Below are 23920 nucleotides of genomic sequence, written 5' to 3'. Positions count from 1 at the left end.
GGAGCCTAAATTCTCCATTTCTTATTTGAAGATTTCAATATTCACTGGTCATTGCTGGTCCCTCAAAATGTCAGAGAAGGCAGGCTGGCTCACTTTGCTTTAAGCCCTAGGCTCTCCCTTACTTTTGCTCTCCTGGATTGGAGATAAATCTCTACCCAGGTGAAGTACAAGCAGAGGTGAACTGCTATGGAGTAGCTCCTTCCTGATGCGTGCACACAGGTGGGCAGTGGGGCTGCACAGACGCACCCCATGGGGGAGAGTGGAGACCAGTGGTATACCATCGAGTAAATGGGGACCTTATGGTACTGTGTCCAGAGGGGTTCTCTTATTCATCTGTTGGTTTGGGTGTCTTTCTCTCTTTGCAGGAAGGTTCTTTGTTATCTAAAGCTGCCCCCCACAAGCCCCTGGAGCATATTCATGGTAACACATTCACAAGTATTCAGTGAGGGTGAAGAGCCAGGTTAGCATCCACCAACTGGTCTCCAGTGCCTTCCTCTCTCCTAGCATCCGGGTCCTATGAGGGGAGAAGAGACAGGTGTGTGTGTGTGTGTGTGTGTGTGTGTGTGTGTGTGTGTAGTGAGGGTTCGGGTATGAGTGTGTAAACGAGGAGGAAGATTGAGGGGACAGGCAAAAAGCTGTCACCTCCTCATGTAGCTCTGTGGCCTTTCTGTTCCCAACACCCCAGTCTCCATTTCCCACCTCTTCCCCTTCCACTCCCGGCAATGGTGGAAACAAGGGGTTCTCTCTCTCTCTCTCTCTCTCTCTCTCTCTCTCTCTCTCTCTCTCTCTCTCTCTCTCTCTCTCCCTCCCTCCCTCCCTCTCTCCATTTTCTGTCTGGATTCTAAAAATAGTCCCAATTAGAGACGTCTGCCCATCATCCCTGGACTTTCTTTTTCTCATCTTCATTTAAATTCTGTTGGTTTTATCTCCTGTAATCTCTGGCTGAGCTAGAGGAGCCTCTGCAGATGGTGGGAAAATGTGTGGCTCTGTATGTGTGAGTGTGTGTGCGTGAGTGTGTATGGATTTCTGTGTGTGTACAAGCATGCACATTTATGCACGTTAACAGATACATCTGTGAATGTGTGTTCACATGCGTCTCTGCACACAGAATCTGCACATGCATACCCGTGTAAGTGTATATAGGTGTCCTTATGCTTATATGTGCCTATGCAGATAGGTCTGCATGTGTGATATGTGCACCTGTGTATCTTGTGTAGATGCGTACGTTCCTGTTGCATATGTATAGTATGAACATATACCTTGTGTGTTGTAGTACTCTTTCTAATTTGTGCAGGGAATTTTGACAACAGAGAAAGGCCCCAAGGACAAAGAACCTATGAGACCCAGGTCAGAAGGGTGATTCTATCCATGCTTACTTCTCTTAGTTCAAATTCGGCAACTCACTTCAGTTTCCTGAGAACTGAGGCAGGACAGACGGCCGGACTGTTACGCTGGGAGTCTTCCTCTTTTCAGGGGACCTTAATGAGGGTGACAGGTAAGTGCTGCCACCTAACAAGAATATGGAACATGCCAGCTCAGCGCTTGACAGTTAGCTGGGTCAGGTCATTTCTACCCCTCCTCCTTTCCTTCCCTCCCGTGTTCTTCCTAACTCTTGTTTGCTTGTCTCCGATAAGAACAGTGCCATACTGAGTCATATCAGTACCTGAGGCCACAAGGGAAAATGAACAACCAAAAACCAGACACAAAACATAATTGTGTGTACTAATTTTGACTTTTAAAATATTGCATGTTTGGATGTTCTTTATTCTTGGTTTATGATTTGGGATCCTTGTCTCTGAGGCATTTGACTTCACTTTGTCCTGTACTGGCCTTCTCTGACAGAGGCAGTTAACTAGTATTTAGTGGTACATTTCCTTCCCCAGCAGCAGGCTCCTCCTGTTTGAGAGGGTGGTTAAGGCTGAATTTGAAGCAGATTTGGAGGGTGAGGAGAATGTTTCTACCTGGGCTTTTTCATGCAGAGATCATTGCTAGAGTTCCCTAAGAAGCTGATAACTGGTGTTGCTTCTGCGTAATGAAATGGGTTTCAGAGGGAGGAAGGGAGAAGATTCACATTGGCAATGTTTTAAACTAACTAGTTAATGGTTTGCAATTTTTGGTTCAAACTCAGAGTCTTGCATAGGCTGCACTGGCACTCTTTTGCTAAGCTACAGTCCCAATACACTCTTCGTTTTTTAAAAAAATTAAGGAATAAAATTTCCTATTTACAAGTGTGTTATTTCAGTACTGAAAAATTTGAAAATATAGATAAAGTAGAAAACAGAAGCAAGACACATTCACAATCTTACCATTCTGTTAAAACCTGAGTATTAATCACATATGTAGATTTCATAAATATAGCATATATGCAAACAGTGTTTTATGGCTTTATCATGTTTAAAATTTTGTGATCCAATTTCTAAGAGAATACAGTTATTATTTCTCAATAACATTATTTTTAGTGGTTGCCTACCATCCTATTTTGTGAATGTGTTACAATGTATTTGATCTATCCTACTGACTAGTTCTTCTCCTCCTCCTCCTTCTCTTTTTCCTCTTCCCCTGCTTCTTTTTTTTTTCCTCTTTGGATTTTTTGAGACAGGGTTTCTCTGTAGCTTTGGAGCCTGTCCTGGAACTAGCTCTTGTAGACCAGGCTGGCCCCAAACTCACAGAGATCCACCTGCCTCTGCCTCCTGAGTGCTGAGGTTAAAAGTGTGCACCCACCACTGCTCGGCCTGACCAGTTCTGAATGATACCACTATGGAGGCCTGGTCAGAATGAATCTGTAATTCAGTTCATGCTGGATACAGACACACACACATACACATGCACACACACACACACACACACACACACACACACACACACACACGGCCTCTTTTCTTTTTCAATCATGCTGTCAAGGTCCTTTCAAAAAGCCCATGCCGGTTTATACTCGCATGGCATGTCTGAGTCCTAACACTAATGTTAAAGCTTATTCCTGGTGGGCTAAGGAGAAAACGAGGCCGATACTGACAAGCCCATGCAGCCGGGAAAGGACTGTAATGTTCTCACAGTATGGACAAACAACCCTGTTTCTCATGATGCCGGTCCTGAGACACTGGAAACATTGTGGATGAGCAACTCTGAGCTAAAACTCAGGCCATGGAACCAGGAACCCAGATGTGAAGTTGCAAAGACATTAGGGACCCTCTTCACCCCTTTGGCAGTGCCAACATTGAGCTCCGATGGACAGGGTGAACCAACAGGTCTCAGTTATTTCTCATGTTTCTATGACAAAATATCCTGAAAAAGCAGCTTAAAGAGGCAACGGCTTCTTTTAGCTCACAGTTTGGGGATACAGTCCACCATGAGGTGAGGAAGGCAAGGTGGCAGCAGCTTGGGGCAGCTGGTCAGCTTGTATCTGCCACCAGGAAGCAGAGAATGAGGAATGCTGGCACTCAGCCAGTATTCTCCTTTTTATGCACCCAGGACCCAAGCCTAGGGAATGGTTCTGCCTACTGTTAGGGTGGATCTCCTCATTTTCATTAATAATCAATATAATTACTCAGGCAAGCTTAGACCTAATCTAAACAACCCCTCATAGATGTACCAAAGGCTTTTATCCCAGGTGACTCTAGAGCCTGTCAAGTTTACCATCAATAGTAATGATCAAAAACCTCTTCCCTATTTATACTACGTATTATCTATTAGGTCGGTCTAGATTCTGCCCCTCCCATCACTTTTAAACACGCACTGTCCTTGGCTCCTGCTAAAGATGATGTCGAAAACACAAATCATCAAATAGTGTTTCTTCTTTCCTTTTCTTTTTTTTCACATGAGGTTTGAGGAAGGCATTCTTTCCAAAGCTTCCACCCAGTACTTTCTCAAGTCTCAGTCGTAAACTCCACAAAAGATCATCCCTTTTACTGTGAACTCACCGTTGAGGAAGAGCCCTTCCAGACTCTCTTGCCTTTTTTCTCGAAGAGTCTCAGGATCCAGCATTCAGCTTGAGGTTTTCTTTCTCGGAGGAGAGAATGAATTTTAGGCCTCTCCTGTTTTGTTATTATCCTGATTTGGGAGTGAGGGGAACAAGGCAGAAGTCTTACCTTGATTACTCTACACAGGGGGTTCTTTCCTCTAGGGATTTCCCTTGGAAAAAGACAGGCATGAAGGCTTTCCCACTGTCTACTGTTTGAATAAGGGTGCCTGGACATGCGATGGCCAACTTAGTTGCCCTGAGAAATGCCTGGAAGATTAGTCAAGCACAGAACTGATTAGAGCTTCAGTGCTCTGACCTAATGAACGCCTTATGGCCTTGATGGATTCACAATACGATCTTATGGGGAAGCTATGAAAGGTGGGTGGTGGTAGGGCCTTGTTGCAGGAGACAGATCACAGGGAAGAGGGTTTTATTGTGAGTTTGGGGGTGTTGTCTATGTCTTACCCTATCCCTTTGCTGTGTCCCACTTTTTGTGCCTCCTGGACACTGTATGGTGGGCTGTGGCTCTGGGCTGGTTTCCCCACCCCGAGAACGGACATTTCTGAAACAGTGAGCCAATAGAAACCCTCCCTTCCTCAGGTTATGTCAGCTGTGCCATCACAGTGACACGAAAAGCAACTACTGTGGGCACTTGAGCTCCAAACAGTTCTTATCGCCCCTATCACCCAGCACAGGCACGTTTTGGTTTATCGAGCATCTTCAGAGGTAAATGGTACCTGAAGTTTATGGAAGGGACTTGACAAAAAGCCTCAGGTGCTGTTTATCCTCAGATGGCTGGACTCATTTTGGTGCAGAGCAAGGGCTGTGTATTTCACGCTTCTTCTCTGACTTCCTACAATCTCTTCCCTCGGGTCTGTTACAAGCCTGATCTGGGCCTAGAAGAGAAAATGGAAGCTAGAGATGAATGCCTTTTCTATCTCTTCCTTCTGTTCACACACAAGTGCAATAAAAAGGCATCTTTTTTTCTTTTAATTGCTTTGTGTTACAGGGTGTTGAACTCAGATAAGCCATTTGAGTGGACCAAGGAGAATAGAAATTGGTTGGGGATGATTGGCATTAGTCCCCTGGTATCATTTTGCAGCATCCACTGATTGGCCCTGGGAGGAGGCTGTGTCTTTCTGGCTCTTTATTACTTTACTGTTTCTCAAGCATTTACTTAGCTTCCACTTTGGGAGATGTTGAAATTGTCAGTTAATTGGAAGAAAGAAGCTAGGTAACAAGCCAGCAAATAAAAAGATGTGGGCAGATTTTTGAAAGTTCGCACTTGATCTATATAGAAATGCAAATGGTCCAAGCTGTTGTTTCTGTTTTCTTTTATGGTCATGTCCTCTTTGTGAGTCCGCCTTGTCCTCTCCTTTCCTAGGTTAGGATCTCCCACCCACCTCTGACCAAACTCCTTATTCTCATGGCTCTAGAAATCCATGCTGGGTGGTTCAGTGTTATAATTTTCTCAAGCAACAAACAAGCAATATAGGGTAGGTAGGTGCCTTTTCCTAGTATTTGGAAAGCATTAATTTAATGGATAGACTTTCCTCCACTTTAAATTTTACTCTCTTAAGCCTTTGACTCTAGCTACTCCATTTATCTAGTTTTAGATGGTGTCTGATATGACTAACGTTTTATGTTGGGCCAGATTGCATTTCATAGGTCCATATCTCATGAGGCTTCATGAGAAGCATAGCCATAAAGGACATGTTCAAGTAAGACAGGGATAGATGTGTGGGGTTCTTAACAGAATGAAGCATTTCTGTCTTGGGAAGATGGTAGCCTGTGTCAAGGATATACTCATCCAAACCTCCCACTTCCCTCTCATCAAGCATTAACAAACTTTCAGTAGATGATCCATTTGGTACTCACTCTCTGTGTTCCCTGATTGTCTCCCATTCAGCCATGTTTTCTTTTGTTCCTCACTGGTCCTGCTCATGAGGAGCAAGCTTTGGACTTTCAATCACTACCCATGACAGCATTTCCCAAGACTAGATTTCTAATGTTTTGTTTTCTAACCTATCTATTGCTCTGTGTGCCTTGTCCACTCACCTCTTCTATTTTTAATTTTCAGATTCAGGGCTAAAACGATAACTCAGTGGTTAAGAGTGCACACTGCTCTTGCAGAAGCCCAAGTTCAGTTCTGAGCATCCATGTTTAGTGGTTCACAACCTGTAACTCCAGATCCTGGGGATCTGAAGTCCTCTTCTGTTGTGGGACTGCCAATAAAGTTCTCTTTGAATCAGAGAGCACAGCTATCTACAAGCTGACCAAATTAGCCATAGAGGTTTTGGAGGACCCGGGACAATAGATGGGCACAGGAAGTAGTACGGAAGAACTTGAAAAGATTCTCGGCCCTTGTGAATCAAGAAAGGAGGGGAGGTGGTCACTTGCTTCCCTGACACTGCTCTGACTGTAGGCAGAGACTGCACTTTCGTTTCCAGCTGCCCAGACCCAAATAATCACACATAACTTATATTAACTACAACACTGTTTGATTAGTAGCTTAGGTGTATTCCTAGCTAGCTCTTACATCTTAAATTAACACATTTCTATTCATCTGTGTATCACCACAAGGCTGTGGCTTCCTGGTAAGATTCCGGTGTTCTTCTCCTTTGGCAGCCACATGGCGCCTCTTTGACTCTGCCTATTCTCTCTCTGCATCTTTGTTTGGTTTTTCCACCTAGTTCTATTCTGCCCTGCTATAGGCCAAAGCAGCTTCTTTATTAATCAATGGTAATAAAAACATATTCACAGCATGCAGAGGGGAATCCTACATCATTTGATCAATCAGGTTCTTACCCTGATATCTGACACCTGAACTTTTATTGATCAAAGAATAATTATATAAATGCTTCATTCCTCTGGCCTCTATGGTTACCTACTTAAGTTTTCACACTCATGTGCATGCACACATATGCACACGTACACACATACAAATATAAATAAAGTAAAATATTTTTTAAAAATTTACTTCAGACTAACAGAGGCACTTTGGTGGAGTTTGTATGTGACTGTTCCTTTGACCTGATGTAGGAATTCAAGGCCTAAAGTATGCTAATGGTAACAAGTTGGTAGGAAGTTAGTCTCACTGTTTAGGGGTGAAGCCTTTGGAATGTGATTAGATTATGTCAGTTCATTAGAGTAAATTCTTCATGATCAAATCACTATGACATTAGAAGAGGGAGAAAGGCCCATGTTGACATGGAGATACCTGTATGTTCCTGCCTTGATGTACAAAGCTTATGCCATGTTGCTTAGCCTCCAAAACTATGTGCTAAGTAAACCTGTTCTCTTGATGAGGCAGCATGCCTTGGATATATTATTACAGTGATGAAAACCCTATTGATATAATCACCATTTGTTCTCATCCATTTTGTGTCAAACAACAACTGCATTTCTTCCCTTGGCCAGCCTAAATCCTACCATCTACTATGATGTTGTCATCGCTACTGCTTTTCATTCCTTTCTTCTCCCACACCCCAGCTTGTTTTGCAAAATTTCCTTGTTGACTGATGCCTGTATTTCCACCAAAGACCACGTGGGTTTTTGTGGTCTGGACTGCCCCCCAGAAACCATGTTCATGTCTCAGCACCATACTGAGTTGGTCCTACCGCTCACCTGTGGAGGGAGAGCTGGCCCTGCCTCCTGTGGTGTGGGAATAAGAAAGCTGGCCATGTCCCTCATGTTATGGGTACAAGAGAGCTGATCTTGTCCTCATCCAGGAGTGAAGGCAGGAACATGGGTGCAGGAGAGTTGGCTCCTTCTTTACCAGCCATCACGCATGGTGGGGTGGCAGAGGCCTGGCTCAGACCAGGCTCAGACCGACCCAGTTATCACCCAGGTCCAGATCCAGGGCTCTGAGTAGGCCCATCCAAGCTCTTACCCTATCTATGAACTGCTGGGGCACGTGAAGGGGTGGGTCTTGTGGAATAGCATAGCCACAGGATCTCCATGACAGTAGGCAACAGAGGATATCGAGAGGAGTCTCAGTTATGACTCTGGCCAACAGAGGCTATCTAAGAGGAGTCTCAGTGAGTGTCCAGGATCAGTGTATCAGAAGCCAGAGGTCCTGAACTAGACCAGTGACTCATTGCAATAGAAGCTGTTTGGGAAAAGGTCATGGATGTGACACACTGCAGCCTTAATGCCACTACAACAGACCAATGTGTGATGGAGAAGGTGGAAGAGCAGAGCAATACAAGTACAGCGACAAGGCTGCAGGTCATCCATTGCCCAGAGGGATTGGTGAGTTGTGTCTTTCTCTTTAAATATTTATTTTAATGTTTTAGCTTTCTTTTGGGGGGTAGGTTGGTTACAAGAGTGGAGGGCAGATGAACTGGAAAATGAATGGGATTGGGTGCATGATGTGAAATTCCCAAAGACTCAATAAAAAATTATGTTAAAAACAAACAAAGAAAACCAGATAAGAGAAATACAAGTGTACAAGAATCAATAAAGGGACTGTGAAAGGACAGAGAAGGAGGAATTCCCAGACTGGGTGTCAGGGGAATGCCAGAAGGTAAGCTTACTTACTGTTTCTGTGGAGTCTAGTTAGGGATGGAAACCCTTAAGCTTTGTTGCAGAACCCTCTGGGAGTATTACAAAATAGAGGATATAAGTATCATGGTACTTTTCTAGAGCCTGAAAAAACCCTGAATTTTAAAATGAATCTCATCTAAAAGATTTGAGTCAGACTCTGTGAAATTACCGGGCGTGAGCGAGAACGGGTCACGAAAAATACAACAAAACTTACTTTAAGAGTTTATTAAGAGAGAAAAAGACATGTGTGCAGGCCTGTGGAAGTTGGTGCTGGGAGAGAGCATGGATCAGGTGTGTCCAGCTTTTAAAGGCTGCTTAGTGTATGAGCACAGGGGCTTATATAGCTGCGGCATGCATAGATCACATGACGACACTGCACATACTTCGCTTGGCTTGAGGGCTTTCGGTGGCTATGTAAATTTCTTGAGCACTTGATGGCACACGCGTGGCCCTGGAACCCAGAAGTGCCAGCACTTGGGGTGGCTAGACATTTTGCCAAAGCACTAGATAGTGGAAATGATAGCTGCCACACCAACTCCAGTGTCGTCTGTGTGACATGACATATGTCATTATGCCGGACGGGAGCTACGTGTCCCATGGGACTAGGCTTCCTGGAGGTCAATGGCAGACAGCCTGGTATTAGCCACAGCTGAGGCATAGACGGGTTTCTCGATTAGCTGGCTATGCGGGATATGAGCTTTGCACAATCTCTTTTATAATAATGATATTCTATATATATATACAAGACAAGGATCATTCTCTTCAGAAACAGCTCTGGGATAAGGAAGCACAGTATGGGAATGTATAAGACTACAGCAGAACCTTTGTCATACACAGGGTGTATGATGAGCAAGGGAATAGATGGGTTAATGTTGATGGACAAAGACTGTTATATTATACTTTCAACTTTATGGATAGGCTTGCTAGATCCCAATCCCCATGATGTCTGCTGCATAAGAAGGTACTAAAAAGTATAGTTCAGCAGGTGCAGAGAACTGATTAGGTATATTTGGTCACTAGATGAAATAAAGGGTTAGGAAGAGGAACGGCCATGATAGCGATAATGGGACAGAAACTTTCTATTCATAAGATGAAACCACTTACCTGAGGTTTACATTCCCAAGGAAAAGAGTTCCTCTTCTAAGGATGCTTTATGTCTAACACCTGTTCCTGATAATATACTTTTCTTAAATATTGCTGATGTGACTAAAAGAAGCTTTCATACTGTGCCAACTAATGACACATGACCTTCTGATTTGTTCTTTGTTTGAATACTATATAATGAAAACATGAATTCAGTAAAATCGCAGCAGATTCCAACCACTGTCTTGTGTGTTGTGTCTGTCTGTCATTCGCTGAACTTGTGCCTTCCTGTTACCAAGATCCTGCTTCTCCCACGGTCTGAGTGGCTCCCCTGAGCCGGTCCGTGGCAGATAGCATTCCATCCTTTTGTTTATTATAAAAGTTTGGGGGGCTGGGCGGTGGTGGCACACACCTTTGATCCCAGCACTTGGGAGGCAGAGGCAGGTGGATCTCTGTGAGTTCAAGGCCAGCCTGGTCTACAAGAGCTAGTTCTAGGATAGGCTCCAAAGCCACAGAGAAACCCTGTCTCAAAAACAAAACAAAACAAAACAAAGCAAAACATAAAACAAAAGCAAGCAAACAAACAAAAGTTTGGGGGATGTGGGGTTGCCAATGGGTGGGAATGAGACATCAGGTCTCTCAAGGCTATTTCCTGCTGGCTTGTAGGTGTCAGTTGGGGTGCTTAGCTATGTCCTTGGGTAGCTGGTTGCTTTCGTGTTTTTCCAGCTCTGTGGAACTGTCTGGCTGACAGCTTGGCCCTGACAAGTTGCTGGTAAGGCAGAAGATTATGTTTAGAAAAATTTTAGATCCTGATGCTTGAGGGAGGAGGGTCCCAGGATGGAAGATGGAGGGAGGTTTCCCAGGGTTTCTGAGATAGAGGAGGGGGTTTCCCAAGGGTCCCAAGACCAGAGAAGAATTAAATGCTACTTATTCAGGATGTGTCTGGTCTGTTTAGGTGCATCCAATTTGGCTCTCTGGAGCTTATAAGAATGTTTAAATTTATAAAAAGAGATAAATTTTAGACATATTAAACGTTTATGGTTATGTTAGTACAGTGTTGGAATAGAAGATTATGAACAGTTGTATAGTGAGAGAGGAGGGAAGGGAAGAAAGGGGAATTATTAGGCCTTTTATTGTTTTACCTGAAGCAAACCTTAAGGAACTTATTTCTTTTAGCATCATGGTGTTACCTTAACATCCAGGAGACACTGCTGTAGTCATTGATAAACCTGTTATACTAAAATCTGTTTTGTGAGTCTCCCTTCAGAGCCTGGGGGTGTGAATGTCCCCAGACTGCTATTGTTTCTTACCACCTAGGCATCTGACAGTCTTTGCCCCTCCGGCTCTGTGTTTAATGATGGCCCCTGTAACAACAGCTGAATGGTTAACTGGAATTTTAAATATGAACAGGGAAATTGATAAAGTAGACAGGAGAAAGAGGAAAAAGGGAGAATCGGAAAAGAGAGCATAAGGAGTTCCTGGTGCAGGAGAGTTGAGTATGGTGGCGAGACTTTATTCTTCTGGAACTGGAGACAAAGCAGTTGATCTTGGTGAACTCTGGAACTTAAGGGATCAGGGTCCTCTTTGTGTTACCGTATACAAGGAGGGGGTGTTCTGAGCTGGAAGAGTAAAAGCTTTGAGATGAGATAGGTGAATCTAATGATGGAAACCCACAAGCCTGGCAGCTGCGGAAGTTACAAGAATTACTTTAAAGGGGCCCTACCATTTAGAGGAAAGGGATGAAGGGCATTGGTTTGGGGGGAGAGAAAAGGACCGGGTTCTTGTTTTTAATTGGAGATGGGCAGGGGTTGGCACGTGACTGGGGTAGTGGGTAGTCAGTAAAATCCCATAAGAGGGAGCAGAGGTGGGGTAGCAACAGCGTGAGCACGTGATCAGGGAAGGGTGAGGGTTTAGGTGAGAAGGCTGGAAGTTAAAACCGGCCGCCCGTACATGAGTTCAAAGGGCGAGATGGAATGGGGTCTTTTGGGAGAGAGCCTGGGTCCTTGAAAAGAGTCAGAGGCAACAGCTTTAACCAGTCAAGGTGAAGTTCTTCTGACATCTTAACAAGATATTTTTAAAGGAACAATTAGTTCGCTCTACCTTCCCTGAGGACTGAGGGTTGTATGGGATATGAAAATGCCGGAGAGTGTTAGGAGCCTTAGATAAAGTTTGAGAGATCTGGGAAGTAAACTCTGGGCCGTTATCTGACTGAAGAGAGGTTGGGAGTCCAAGCTGGGGAATAATTTCCCAGAGAAGAACATCAGAAACTGTCTGGGCCCTCTTGTTAGTGGTGGGGAATGCTTCAATCCACCCAGACATGGTATCTACCAAAACCAGGAGATATTTAACCTATCTGACTGTGGGTATATGAGTAAATTTAAGCTGCCAGTCAGTTCCTGGAAGGGAGCCCCTGGCCTGGTGGGTGGGAAAAGGGAAGCTATGATACTTGGACTTGGGATCTGACTTTTGACAGATTTTACAAGAGACAGTGATAGTTTATAAGAACTCTAAGTCCTTGTGGGTAGGTTGGAGGTGAGCCTTGACAAAGTGAGACAGAGCCTGGCTATTAGGATGAAAGCTGATGTAGGTAGGACAGAATTTGCTCGGTGTCAGTCAGTTTCTGCGAGGATGTGGGCTGTACCTTATGAACCCCCTGAGGTGATTGAGGTAGGTTTTGGCTCTGGAATGCTGCTGTCCTGGCTGCTTGGTCAGCTCAGTTATTTCCCTTGGAAATAATGGAGCTGTCGATCTGATGAGACCAACAGTGAATAATTCCTATAGCTTTAGGGAGATGGGAGGCCTTTAACAAGTCCATAATGTAACCTGAGTTAGTTATGGATCCTCCTTTTGTCATAAGAAGCCCGTACTCTTTCCAGATAGCCATGTGGGACAGGAGGATATATATGAAAAGCATATCTGGAGTCCATGTAAACATTTAAGGATTGTCCCTTTGCCAACTGGAAGGCATGGATTTGGGCTATTAATTCAGCCTTCTGGTTAGTGGTATGGGCAGGGAGTGCCTGTGCCTCCACCACCCCAGTATCTGACACTATGGCATAGCCTGGTCTATGGGTCCCCTCACATAAAAATGGGTCACCATCTGTGCACCAGGTATAAGTAGCCAGAGGCAATTTGTCCTCCTGTATGTGTGAGGGGTGGAGCAGTAGATCCTCTAAGGTTTCTATGCAGAAATGAGATGGGGAATAACTAGTATTAGGTTGAGGAAGGAAGCTTGAGATATTAAGGGGTGGGCAGGATTGGAAAGTGAGTGTGGCATCTTCTACTAGAGTCACCCGGAGGAAAAAAACTCAGGAAGGAAGAGGTAAGGTTTGTAGGCCTTTATAAGTTAAGAGATGGGACAGGTTGTGGTGGGAGAAGACAGTGGTGGGTGACCTAAAGGTTAGTTTCTTTGACTCACTAATAAGAAGCTCAGCAACCACTAAAGCACGTGTGCAGGGTGCCCGGCCCTGATTGGTGAGCTCCATCTTCTTTGACAGGTGTGCTACAGGTGCAAAGGAAGGTTCCAGCTGATTTCCTAGAACCTCAAGGGCATATTCCTCCTTTTCTGTTACATAGAGGGAGAAAAGACTGGTTAGTGTGGGAGATGGAGAACTGGAGCATTGATAAGGGCCTGCTGGAGTCTTTGGAAGGGCTTAGTAATGGGATGGGGAAGGGGCTCATGCAGAGAACTGACAACAGCTTTATATGAGGGATGGGCAAAGGGAGAAAAAGACAGGATCCAGAAACACAGGATGCCAGCTATTCCTAGGGATGATAAAATTTCCTCCTTTGTAGAAGGGACTGCAAGGGACTAGATTAATTTATTCCTATCTAGGGTAATAGCTTTTTGGGTGGAGGTAATAGCTAATCCCAAGTAAATGACCTGAGAGATAGACAGTTGGACCTTAGAAGGTGAGACCTGGTATGGACAAGAAATTTAAAAGAGCAGAGGTATTAGTTTGGCTTATCTTTAAGGACAGACTGCAAAGCAAAATATCATCTACATACTGTGTGAATTTAGACTTGGGGAGAAACAGTGAGAGCAGATCAGAAACTAAAGCCTGACCAAATAGGTGTGGCTGTGCTGGAATCTCTCGGGTAGGACAGTCCAGGTGAGCTGTGTGGAGAGGTGAGTGTCAGGGACAGTCCAGGTGAAGGCAAAGATATCTTAAGATTGAGAGCTGAGAGAAATAGAGAAAAAAGCATCCTTGAGATCTAGAACTGAGAAGTGGAGGGTTCCTTGAGGGATAGTGGGTAAGTGTTAGGCACTACAGGATGAAGACGGACCCTGTGGAGTTAATGAGCTGGAGGTCTTGAACCAGGTGATAGGTTCCATTAGCATTTTTAACAGCAAGCATAGGGGTATTAAAAGGAGAAGAAGTGGGGCAAAGTAGTTTTTTTTCTTAGAAGGTTAGAGATGATAGGCTTATGTCCCCTAAGGCTCTGGAGTGAGAGAGGGTACTTAGCTTGGTTAATGTACGTGGTAGAATCCTGTAATTGGATGGCAATGGGGAATTGGTGTTTGGTAACAGAGGGGCTTGGGGTGTCCCAGACTTGGGGGTCCACCTGAGAGGCTGGCAAAGGAAATGACATGTTGGAGCTGGGAAGTTGGGAGGGTAGGAGGACGAGGAGGAGAGGAGCTGTTGGTGAGCCTGGGGTGAGGCAAATAGAAGGAGTGAATGAAATAGAAGCTCCCACTTTAGCTTAAAAAAATCTCTTCCCCAAAGAGGTACCAGACAGGTTTGTATGCTTAAAAATGAATGAGTGAGATAAATACCCCTAAAAATACAATTAAGTGGTAGAGGCTGATGAGGTACATAAGGCTGTCCCCCTACCCTGACAGTAGGAAAACTAAGAGGTAGGACCCCAAAACTCTCTCAGTACCGAGTATGTGGCTCTGATGTCCAAAAGAAAGGAGATGGGCCATCCTGATATTGTGATATTTATTCATGGCTCCCTATTACAGGTGACAGTTGTGGTTGGGTCAAAGGAGCCTTTGTAACCTCATTTGTCCATGGCCAGACTTAGGTCAGTTTGGGAATTGTCTGGGTTTGATGTCTTCATGCCACAGTGTGCACAAGGGCAATTGATTGCCTAATGCCCTTCCCTAGGGTGCCTAGGACACAGTCTTGTGGGACCAGTATAAGGATTAAGACACGCCTGGGTCCAATGCCCAGTTTTACCACATTTGAAACATGGGCCTCCTCGAGCCCTGTGGGACAAGGGATTGGCACAGACAGCATGGACAGGATGGTCACTCGCCTTGGCGGGTCAGACAGTCGTGGCTAGCATTTGACATTGGTGATTAGGGGTTTTATCACTACTTCCATGGTACACCTTAAAAGCCAACTCTAAGACTTCTGCTTATGGGGTCAAGGGGCCCTTCTCCAACCACTTAAGTTTAGTCCTAATGTCAGGGAAGCTCTGGCAGGGGGTGGGGTCATGATGAGCTGTTTGCCTTCTAAGGTCTCTGGTTCTAAACTGGTATATTTTAAGAGAGCCGTTGTGGGGCATTGTAAGAATGCAGATGGGTTTTCCTTTGTATCCTGAATAACCTCTGAGAGTTTATCATAGTTTACTGGCTTGAGGGCAGCCTTACAGGCACCTGCCAGAAGTCATAAACTGGTCTCTAACTGAAATACCGCCTGGGGTGTTATAATCCCAGTGTGGATTATTCTTGGGGACCACCTCTGCCGGGGGTGGGGGTGGTGGGGGTGCTGCGTTAGTCTGGTGAACCTCATCTGCGCTCCTCAGGGAGAAGGTTATTAGATAGGATCATAAAAATATCACGAAAGATGAGACTATGAAGTTGGGTAATGTATTGGAAATGCTTTATGAAAGAGGTAGAATTAGACATATAAGAACCCAGTTTTTGTTCTATATGAGAGAGTTCTGAGAGCGAGAAAGGAAAGTGTACCTTGACCAGCCCATCCACACGGGCTACCTCTCGCAATGGAAGAACTGCAGCTGGCTTTCTTTGGTCAGGGATGGGTTCCTTAGCAGCATGTGAGTGCATGAGAGAAGGGGTAAAAGTGGGTGCTAGAGTCAGGTGACTGCTGCGGCATGACACCAGAGAAAAGGAGGGATCCAGAGGGGCCGATGGAACAGCCAGTGCGGGGAGGGAGAGAACTGGAGAGGAAGAAGTAGCTGTCTGCTGAGGTTGGAAAGGTAGAGTTCGTTAGCAGGGACTAGAGTGGAAGCAGGTGTTCCTTGGGCTTAGACGGCACAGCCAGGAACATGTGAGCAGGTGAACAGCTTGCAAGGACAGAGGGCTTAGAACTTAGCTAGAAAAAGGCTTAGATATAAGGAAACTCCTTCCATCTGCCTGAGCGCTGACAAAAGTCAGAATGTTCCCACAGAATATTGGGATCTAAGGTACCATTAGGCGGCCACTTTAGAATATTATCTAAAGGGTACTTAGGAAGGTTTTTGTTCAAAGGTGGATAAGAGTGGGAATCTGTAAGTAAGGCATTAAACGTTGAAGTGTTTGGGTCTCTGAAAGACATTGCAGAGGGAAGGTTGGGCTGATAGTCTTTGAGGGTTTGTTTCCCATGGCTAAAATTGTGAGAAAGGTGAAAAACCCAAAGGAAACTAATGAGGACATCTCTGGAATAGTGTGAGGGATGAGAGCTGGACCAACCCAGTTTCAAGACCTGTTGGTATAGGAATTGGGGCCGAAAGGACCACTTCTGAGTGGTCCTATAGAGGACAAAAAGTTTGAAGAGCAGTGGGTGCCAAATCTCAGTCTTTAGCTGTGGGAACGAGAGGTGAATGTCAGTGAAGGGCTCAACTGTAGCCTTGAAGGCCGTGACTGGGGGCATTTCCCCTCTTTCTAGGAACACCAGAGGGTTGCACCAGTTGGTGCAGGGGGAGAGCATGGAGCAGGCATGTCCAGCTTTTAAAGGCTTACATAGTTGCATCATGTGTAGGTCACACGACCGCACTGCATGTAAGTCACGTAGGGCTTGAGGGCTTTCGGTGGCTATGTAAATTGCCTGAGCACTTGATGGCACATGCATGGCCCTGGAACCCGGAAGTGCCAGCGTTTGGGGTGGCTGGACATTTTGCAAAAGCTGGATGATGGAAACAGTAACACTATGGATCTTCATAAGTGTTTCTGTAGGTACATTTATGCAGATGTCTACAAAAGTGCTACCGTATTGCATATATAGTCATCTCAATAAAAACATTTTTTATGGTTGGATACGATTTGCCTAATAAATATTTCCCGATTTAAAACAAAACAAAACCCCAAAACTCCTCTTTGAACCTCCAAGTGCTGCTTTTCTTCTCTCTGTTGTGAATGTCATTAAGGGGAGAGAGTCACAGGGTAAACTACTTTTAAATTAGTTATGGTGATGATACATTCCAGACTGCCACAGATCAGCTTCCTGTTAGCTCTCCCATGTCTGCCTTCAATTGCTCTTCCATCATTTCACATCTCCTCTCCCTCTAAGCTTCCCATCCTCACTCACTCAGGAGATGGCCTCCAAGGAACAGAAGCCATGTGATGTTCATTCCTCAATGAAGCCACAGATCTACTAATATTAACAACCCTCCCTTCCTTCCTCCTTCCCTCCTTCCCTCCTTCCTTCTTTCCCTCCCTCCCTTCCTCCCTCCCTCTACCATCCCCACACCCATTCCAACCTATTATAATGGAGAAAGACTTTTCTCTTGTGTGAATAGGCAGTTCTTACTAGGTGCTCTGGTTGCAATGCCCTTCACATCTCAAGACTGGGGCTGTCAGCTGCTTTTCAACCCACTATGACAGTGTGTTGTTGAAAAGCAACTGAAGGAAAAAAGGTTTGCTCTGGCTCATGATTTCAGTGACACAGAGAGAAGGATAGTGGAGGTAGTGGCTGATCATGTCACAGGCAAGAGTTGGGGAAGCTGAGGTTCAGCTGACTTTCTCCTTTTCCCTTCTTATCCTGTCTAAGTACCCTATCCTCTGCCCTGGACTATCCTCACCACATTCCGGGCTGGCCTTCTGTCTTCAGTTAAACATCCCTGGAAACACCCTTAAAGATCTTCAAGTACTATATCTCCTTGGTGATTCTAAATTCAGTCAAGTTGGCAATACATATTAGCCATCACCCCGGGGATCATTAACTTTTCCCACTCTACCGAATCATTCTCATTAGGCAAACATGGTCTGGTATTGGCCAACCTACAAAGCACCTTCTCTCTCTCTCTTTTTTTTTTTCATGCAGCCCATCTCTGTCTACACTGGCAGGTGGGGAAAGGGTTGTTTTAGTCTCAGCCCTCTCCCTTCTGGCTGCTCCTTCCAGACACCACGAGATTGCTCTCTTCAAGGTCGCTGCCAGCTTTCTGGTGGCCCAGATGGTTCTCATCTTGATGCCTCAGCAGAATTTGACACCACTGATTACATTTCTGTTCTTGAAACATGAAGTTCTTTGCGGAGTCTGTGACCTTTTGGACTCTAGTTTTCTTCCTACCCCACCACGCTCTCCTCATTTCGTTTGCTAGACTACCCATATCTAAATGCAGGGCTTCTTTGAGGTGGGATCACAAATCTCTTCCTCCTCCTCCTTCCTATATTCGTCTTCCCATATTCTCATTATCATGGCTTTCAAATGTGTTCTGACCATTGTAATTTTACTTCTCTAGCCCAGCCCTGTTTCCTGAAGTCAACATATTTCTCATCTCCTTCCAAATGTCCCACTGACATCTAAAAGCTCATCTCAGAGAATCTTTCACTTCCCCCTCTCCACTTGAAGCTGCCCTCGCCTCATCTGCTCCATCTCAGTAAATGTCACTTGCAGCTATCTAATTACTTACATTAATATTCTAGCATTGTTCTTCATTCTTTCTCTTCTCAAGCTCCAATCTATCCAAGGCAATAGCAGGCTGTCAATTATATCGTCTAAAAAGATTCTGCACCCACTGCCCTCTTCCCACTGCCTTCCCCAAGCCCCACACTCTTCCCTTCCCAACGGGATGACGGAAATGCCCTTCAAATGGGCTTCCTTTGCCCACTGCTACCCCATGTGCTCTCCCCAAACAGCAATCTCTCAGCAGCATTTTAAAAAACATTATTATATGCTAAGTCTCAAACCCTTGAACAAGTTGCTTAGGTGCTTATGTAACAAATCAAATACCTGGCCACCAGGATCCCTCAGTCCCCTACCCCTTACAAGATATGGCTGGCATACTCTGTCCTCTACCCTGAACTCTCCAGCCCAGGGCCTGGGATGCCCTTCCCTATATAATCCAGCCATTTTTAATACCTGCCCAGTTTTGTAACTTTGGTCCTCCTGACTGCTGCACCTGGTTCGCCTCTCTTCCCTCTCCCCTTTTCTCCTCACATGGCTCAGGGTCATTTCACTCTGGACTCGCCCAGGTGTCCCTGTCTCTGCCTATGCTCCCCCACATATCTATAAAAAACTGCCTCCTCCACCATACCTAGGAGCAGTCATGGCTTTTCCTTTGTATTTCTTTTTTTCATTATGTCACGTCACGTATTGGCATGGCACCCCTTCAGTGAGGTGTGGCTAAATCCTGCTACTTCCTTAGTTAACACAACATTCTGTGAGCTGTGCGTATTCCTTTCCCCTTTGCCCGATTATACCACTGCCTTTCTGTTCCAGGAATCTATTCTGCATTTACATATACCATAGAGGGTTGGGGTGAGGCTCATGCCTACAATCTGAGCACTAAGGAGGCAGAAGTGGAAGGATCTTGAGTTTGGAGGCTGTCTGGGATACTGTGGTGAGTTCCAGGACAACTTGAGCTACGTAGAGAGAAACCGCATATTAAACAAAACCAAATACAACAGCAAACAAAAAACCTCCATAGATTCTTCATCGTCCAGGGCAGTCATGGGCTCCAGATGCTCTTGCAGGGTTTCCTCACACTTGGCTTCTCAGCTTTCCAACAAGACTATATTATTTCCTTCTCTCGCCACTGTGCCCAAATACCCACCAAGAAGCAACTTGAGAGCACAGGCCATCACAGTGGGAGGTATAGTAGTCAAAAACGTGGACAGGCTGGGTTCAGGGTATCTGTAGTCAGGAAACTGAGATAAATCAATGCTGCAGCGTATCCCACTTTCTTTCCTCCTTGATTCAGCCTAGGCTCATAGTCTACAGGACAGTGCCAGCCACATCCAGGGTGGGTCCCGCCTTCTCAGTGAAGCTCCCCACATGTCTCCACAGGCTTGTTCAAAGGTGTCTCCAAGTGAAGCTGAATCCAGTCAAGCTGACAGTGAAGATTAGCCACCCCCGGCTCCTTGTCGATTTCTTCTTTAACTAGCTTCCTGAAGAACACACACTCCCCCATGATCTACCGGATTTAGCCCTTCGTGTTTTCGCTTCATTATGTTTAGCACAATGTAAAGGGCCTTTAAGCTTCTGGTGTTGTTTAACTTACATTCTGTACTACTTCCTAGAATTAAAATTCTAGAGGCCAGGAGCCGTGTCATCTGCGTTTCTTAGCATGTCCCTCTGCCTGGTACAGTGCTCGACTTCCAGGAACATTTGTAGAATGGACTGATGAATAAATAATAAATGTTAATGAAGGAGCACACCGTATCTAGCCAATTCAGTGCACTGAGTGGCTCTCAGCTCGTCCTTAGACCCGAGCCTCTTCCCTTGAGGAGAACAAGATGACCCAGAAAGTATGTAACTGTGTCTTAACTGTGTGATTGGAGTACTCTTAAACTAACCAGTCGAGGTTCTTACCTTCAGGATATGTCTTGCTTTTTCCAAATGCAAAAGTCACTGTAAAACAGATAACGTGGCTTATTTGAGAACCAAGGCAGTTGTCTTGGGTTACATCCTGGGTTACACCGCCACTCTTGGGGGTGTGACAGTGGGCAGACGGAAGCCTTCCCTGTCCATGATTCTCTGTGTGTATAATGTAGAGTAGTATCGGCTTAAATTGCCCCAGAGGGCTCGAGTTCGACTTTTTCCTGCTGTGCCAAGTACCCGAAGGATGCAGTCTGGTGGAGGAGGGGCTCATTTTGGCTCACGGTTTCAGAGGTTTTATTCTATGGCCCTGGGCTAGGGGTGTGAGGAACCCTCCAAAGGCCCATTCCCAGTAATTTGCATACTTTGCCCCCACCCCACTTTCCACAGTTATACCACTTCTCAATAGCCCATTCCAAGTTTATAGCCATCAGCTGACTGAGACACTGAGGTCAGAGCCCACATGATCCAGCCTCTGGGACAGCCTTCACAGACACATCCAAAGGTCAGCTTTAACGATCAACATTAACTATTATAAAGCTGTGGCCTAGACAACTGCCACCTACAAAGCACGCCATAGATTCTTCTTTGCTGTTTTTCTTCATTATCCTAGTCTCTCTCTCTCTCTCTCTCTCTCTCTCTCTCTCTCTCTCTCTCTCTCAATCTCTCGTGTGTACATGACATGCCCATGCTTTCATTTTTCCTTACCTCAACTAGGCTTTAGGTCCCCTGAAAGGGGGATAGGATTTTTGCATAGATGCTGAAGAATATGTTTAGGGACTAAGACAAACCTGAGTTCAAGTTTTATAATTATTAAGGACAAGGACAAGTTAGAGCATCTTGGTCAAGTTGCTTCTCCCTTCTGGGCTTCAGTCTCTTCACTTACAAAGTCGGGCTCACTACTGATCTTACCCCTTAAAGTAGGGCACGAAAGGAAAATACACAGAGTGTATATTATATTCATTATAGCAGAATGCCTAGCTTATAATGAATTTCTGAAAGTGCTTAAGAGTGGCAGTTATTGCTAAAGGTCTCCTTGTTCTACACCATACACCCTAGAGCCAAGGGCATAGTAGGTATTCATTATGTAGCCATTTGTGTAGATTCACACTAAGAGTCATGTAGGAAGGGTCCTAATGTGTAGTGTGGCTAGAGCCAGTGCTCAGGTGCCCTGAAGCTCTCTGGGTGTGCTCTCTTTTCCCTATGCTATTAGGCAGATCAAGGAAGACCTTTCTGTAGGAGAGAGGAAGGAGGAGGGATGAAGGCTTTCCATATAGTCACCAAGCAAAATACATTGAAATAAAATTAATAAAAATTCTTAGCACCTGTTTATTCTTTTAGTGTGGTGCAACCCTTTGACATTCAATTTGATGTTGACTTCTGCATCAGCCGGGTCACATTCATGGGTATCCTGGGATACACGTGGCCGAGGCTGCAGCTTGGATACCTCCAGATGGCAATAGAAACAATGAAAGTCACAATAAGATAGATACTGAAATAACCATAATGGAAGGAAAGTTATTTGAACAATTAGAGCCACCTAAAGGGTAGCACAGATTATCCCATATCACTTGATCGCCTACCGTGAAAGAACTCTAATCTAGCCAAATGGCAATTTGCTAGGGAAATTATAAAAGTGAAATTTTAAACTAGGTAGGAGGTTGGGTCAGATGACATCAGAGGTTCCTTATAATACTTCTGTCAGGCTAGTATCTGACAGGCAACATGGGAGCGGACACCACCATCCATCAGAACCTGCCACCACCATCATCAGAACCTGCCACTGCCACCGGAACCTGCCACCACCATCATCAGAACCTGCCACTGCCTTCTACCCAACCCTGCCACCTACTGAGACCTTCTCAATAGACAAAGGTCTAGCTGTAGGAGTCTGGGAAATTGGACTCTGCCTTAAGTTTTTTTTTAAAAGAATATTCAGATCAATAAAATATATCAGTTATTCCTGGCTTAGGCCAGAAGTTCTAGTACATGTTCAAGGCCTCTGCTATTTTAGTTGCCACTTTCAGAAAGGTCAGAAGCATGAGTTTTATACATATATTACATCTCCTACATTACGTTATGGGTGAACTCCTCCTTCATATAGGCCAGACCGGCCTCAAATTCCCTATGTAGCTGAGGATGACCTTGAGATTCTGACTTTCCTGCCTCCACCCCACCTCCCAGGTACTGAGATTGCAGGCGTCTCACATCCCCTTTGTGTGGTGCTGGGGATTGAACCCAGGGCTTCACACATGCTAGGCAAATACTCTAACCACTAAGCCATATTTCTAGCTTCCTTGTCCTTTCTTTCCTTCCATGCACATGCCTGGCTTTGTGAGTGGTCTTAGACTGAGGCCACTGCCGCAGAGGTATCTGCAGTAAGAAGCACCTTGAAGGGAACTGTAGGGAGGGTTGTCAACAAAGGGAGCAGGAGGGATGGCAGCTGCTTACACAGAGCAGAGCATGACAAATGAAGATTTTCTGAGTGAGATCAGCAATGGTGGAGACACAGACAGTTGACCTGGGTTGGAATTATTGCAGACCGATCAGACTCTTGCAAATTGAGACCATAATTCAGACGCTTCATATTGTCACTAGCTTCCCCATTTCCATTAAGCCCTGCTGTCTGTCTCCCCTGGGCCACGCTCTGTCCAGGAGCTATCTGAAAGGGTCAAGATAGCGCTAAATTAATAAGGTCAGCCCCTAACCCAGAGACTCTAGTCCGCATTAAATGGCATCTCATCTCCTCAGCCTCAGGTGCTGCCTTGACTGCCTGGGTGCTCATGAACAAAGCATACAGAGCATTGCAGCACCATCACAAGACTGGGGACCACAAGTAATGGGTTTGAGTCTTCAGCACTGGGCCTAATTAGTTTTGTGACTTTGGGTGCACTGTATAAGCACTGAAACCATGGAATCCTCAAGTGTAAATGAAGAGTTAAAGCACATGCCTGCTCTGTGTATTTCAAAAAACATACGGTTAGGCTGCTGGTGATGATGGAGGTGGTTGGGAGTTTGTATAATAACGTGATGTATGAGCATGTATGAGGTTCCTCTTCTGGGACCTCAAAGGGTTCTGTGCTCAGAGAGTACCCAAGCAAGTTAGCATTTTCCTTGTCTCAGGTTGGAATTCTTTTCTATCCCTGCGTGTCATGTCCCTCAAGTGACATGCTCAGAGAAAGAGCATCAGGTACTGTCAGAGATATAGCATTTGCTTTGAGGCCACCTTCCCACCTTTTCCCTGGTCCCCTACATCAACAACAAAAATAAGGGAACAGGGAAAGGACCCTTAGTGAGAAACTGGAAAAAAGCCTTCTCATGCCATCCTCCATGTAGTCATGAACTCTACTTGGCCTAATGAGGGAACCAGCGAACTCTGGCATGCCTGTCATCTTCATTTTCCAGAGGAGGGAAAGGGGTGCAAGGAAATTAGGCGATGATAAGACTGTAACCTCAGCTACTCAGCTCGGGAGACTGAGGCAGGGGGCTCACTAGTTCAAAGTCAGTCTGGGATACCGAATAAGTATTGGACAACTTAGTAAGACCCTGTCTCAAAGTAAAAAGAGGCTGAGGGTATAGCTCAATGATTTGCCTAGATTTTACTTTGAATGTACAAGTCCCTAGA

The 23920-nt window shown here is 45.1% G+C and overlaps 1 long non-coding RNA gene across 1 annotated transcript in view; it reads left to right on the top strand.

The window, feature by feature from the left end:
* Positions 1-1281: 1281 nt before the first annotated feature.
* LOC126510009 (uncharacterized) overlaps positions 1282-23920 on the top strand; it is a 139440-nt gene continuing 116801 nt past the window's right edge. The window contains exon 1 of the long non-coding RNA XR_007594300.1: positions 1282-1495. This is a non-coding gene — a long non-coding RNA (uncharacterized lncRNA). The remainder of the gene's footprint in view (positions 1496-23920) is intronic.

The sequence above is a fragment of the Alexandromys fortis genome, unplaced genomic scaffold (genome assembly GCF_014885135.2).
Source record: "Alexandromys fortis isolate MF-2015 unplaced genomic scaffold, M_Fortis_MF-2015_v1.1 scaffold_89, whole genome shotgun sequence".
Lineage (NCBI taxonomy): Eukaryota > Metazoa > Chordata > Mammalia > Rodentia > Cricetidae > Alexandromys > Alexandromys fortis.
This window is presented reverse-complemented; position numbering and strand designations above follow the sequence as displayed.